Source organism: Rhagoletis pomonella, unplaced genomic scaffold, assembly GCF_013731165.1.
Source record: "Rhagoletis pomonella isolate Grant_MI unplaced genomic scaffold, Rhpom_1.0 Rhpom_scaffold_00002, whole genome shotgun sequence".
Taxonomy (NCBI): Eukaryota; Metazoa; Arthropoda; class Insecta; order Diptera; family Tephritidae; genus Rhagoletis; species Rhagoletis pomonella.
Genome location: NW_023458556.1, coordinates 29,693,642 through 29,696,987, shown reverse-complemented (window position 1 = coordinate 29,696,987; position 3,346 = coordinate 29,693,642). Strand labels below are relative to the sequence as shown.

General features: G+C 39.3%; 1 protein-coding gene across 3 annotated transcripts in view; it reads left to right on the top strand.

The window, feature by feature from the left end:
• Positions 1-3,346, top strand: part of LOC118733395 (integrin alpha-PS1) — a 246,410-nt gene that overhangs the window by 190,867 nt on the left and 52,197 nt on the right. The window lies entirely within an intron of this gene.

Sequence of the window (3,346 nt, the reverse complement as noted above, 5' to 3'; positions counted from 1 at the left end):
TATGCGATTTTGATATTATTTTATATTATGTTGTGGTTACACGAACCTGCATTTCAGAAAAACATCATAATTTCTAAGACTTACATAATATAACAAAGACCGCAGGGGGTTTGAAAGCTGGGGAGTACACATTGGGAGTCTTTACAGATGTTATGGGTGTCGTTTCACAATGCTACTTTTTACTCCATGCACTCGGCGGCTTGACGGAATGGAGTGGACGAAAAAATCTTAAGATGAATCCATTCCTAATTATCTGGAACGTTGTTGACAGTATTCGACGAAGATGGCAAGGGAGAGTTAGGCAGGGGACACCCCCTCGCCCCTCTTGTGGTATTCGTTAGTGGGCGATGGGACGTGAGCGGTATAAGCCTTACAACGACATGGACATAGTGCAGCGAATTAAAATACAGTGGCTCCCCTGGCTTGGTCATATCGTTCGAATGGGCGCAGATTCTCTAGCCCTGAAAGTATTCACCTCGAAACCCGCGGATCGGTAAACCTTTAAGAAGACTTGGGATCTGAGACGGGCTATGGTACTTTGGGCAGTTTGGCTTTATTAAAATCTCTAGACGCATGCAAATTGGCACCAAGAACTGTAGAAAACTGTGAAGCAAAGTTACCCAGTGATGAGGGTTTCTAAGGCACCGAAAGAGAGGTGGAAGTAGATCCCATATTGTCCACAACATTTTTTTGATCCATCTAGCAGAGATTTAAAGAAGGTGGATGCATTCCCAAGTTCCCACGCTATTGCGAATCACAAAAGGGTTTATAACGCCTTCGAGAAGAGTATAGGAACGTCTTCTGGAACTTAGGCGGGGGGTCCTTAGGTGTCTTCCTGGCAAGTTCATATAGATACCATCTTGCTAAGATGGGACTTTCAGTGAAGATGAACTGAAGGTTTATGGGCTGCAGCAGCAGGAAACCCATTGCTCTGGATGCGATTGTTACCGTGCCTTACGTGAAAGACTCATATACCTTGGAGTATGAATATCTTATCCATTTAAAACCTGGAACATGGTATTCTCTAAATTGCTTTCCTTACGAATTTCTTAAGAATTTTAAATGGGTCGGGAAACAGGCATATATGCACATTAGGGTGTATCACTCTCCATAGGAAAGTCGGTACTGTTTTTTAAGGAAATATTTAAAGTTATTTTATTTTAAGACTTCCGCCAAAATATTTCTCAAAAATGTTAAGATTTAAAAAATGATCAGCGGAATCAAAATAATGAGATTTTTTGAGGTATTTTCAAATCAGGCTAGCTCATGTAAATCTTAATATCCTTCCAAAATATCTTGGCGGTAGTCTTAAAAGATAATATATTTTATAATCCTGGTTGAAAACCTGCCACTTTTTTGGTGATGCAACCTAATGCATATATATATTTTTTAAATTTTACTTAAATTTAATTTAACTTTATCAATTTTTTCTCCTAATATGTACAATTAAATTGCCTTCTAATAGTCTAAAATTATTGACTATGAATTTAAGATGCCTTAATTTATGTATCACGATTTAAAAGCCAGCACATAATTCACCATTTAAGAATAGCATTATCATCGATGACGACACCCTAAATGGCGCGCGCGCGTGAATTACGACAGTATTGGCGAAAATGTTGTTTTCGAACGCAAATGCCTATAATTAAATGAGCCATGAATTGGATTAAGCGCGTCAAATATGCATGAAATACCAGACCGAAATGAGAAAAAAAAAAATAAAATCAAACCAACCCAAAAGCGCTCGAGCGTATCCCGGCGAGAAAAGCGCAATGAAATTGAAAGCGACAGCAAACCGCCCAAAATCCCAGAAAAATAAAAAATTAAAAAAAAACAGCAATGTTGATTGCTAGGCAACAAGAATTAAGAACAGACAGACAAAGCCCACGGAAAGGTTTTACGATTTGCTGAAAATGAAATAAAGAAGAGAATCGGCCCAACCCACTAAAATCGTAATTTTTAAGTTGCGAAACGGAACGCTGTGGCGACATTAATCCACGCAAAAATCCCGAACAATGTGCTGCGTCTCACACAACTACAATAAAAAAAACAGAGACTCCAGCTAAAGGCCAAAAACCATAAAAAAAATAAAAATACTAATAACAAATATCGACATATGGAAAAGAAACTGAAGCGAAAGCAACGAATAGTAGTGCCTTTGTACTCGTGCTAGATGCGCCTGCAGACGCTGACACCCTAATCCAAAAGCATGGCAATGAAGAGCAGCACTGAAATTGGGTTGCCATTATGCGTCTATATGTATATACATACATATGTATGTACGTGGTGGCAAGAATGCTGTTGTCACTTGCGTGGTTGAGTGACTGCATCGCGAGTGGAGCGCGTATGCACTGACTGACAATGTACTAGGAGATCAACAGTAAGTGGGCATGGGAAGGAGGCTGAAGGCGTTTTGGTAGGTGCTGAAAGACGGACAGCCAGGGAGAGTACAGCTTGAGCGCAGGCAGACATCCAGCGACAACATAAGTTATGATGTTTCTAAAATAAGAAGATGATCATTTACGCGAAAACGCATTGAAATGCGACGCGGCAATAAAAAAGTAAAAGGCGCAAAGCAGCAACAGTGAAAATACATAAACAGAGATACAAAGAAAAAATGTGGAACCAATGAAACGGCTAATGGGCACTGGAGTACATAAAAATGCGTCTGAAGTGGCGCTGAATCATTTTGCGATCAAGAGCAGCGGCAAAACACCAAAAAAGAACCAAAAAAAAAAACGAAAAGAACGAAGAAACGTTCACAAGACGGGCTGACGCTTAACGAGTTACCGTGTAGCGTACGCCTTACATAGTCGATTTCTGGATCCACATGCACGCAGTTTCGTCGCAACACAATTCATACAAAGCGTAGCAAAGATTTGGCGAAGAAGAATGAACCATGTTGTTGTATGGCAGCAGCAGCATTCACTCATTGCATTGTCAGAGCCTGCTGTTGGCTCTCAGTTGCCACGGCCATCGACGAAGGAGTGCCACAATGCGTGTTCTGGAGGTCATATGGTCGCATACATTAAGTGTGAAATTTATGTGTGAGCTGTACAAGCGTAATAAGAATAACCCATATGCACATGTTTGTGAGTAAATCGCCGCAAGGAAAGGCGGTGTAACAAGATTATAATGCATATGCAGCAAAAAGTGAGAAATTTAATGTACAACATCGTTAATTTTGTCTCAATTTTGTTCACATGCAAGCACCAAACATAAAATTAAAAATGGTAGATAGTTTTTAACATTAACATTAACATTGACATTAACATTAACATTAACATTAACATTAACACTAACATTAACATTAACATTAACATTAACATTAACATTAACATTAACA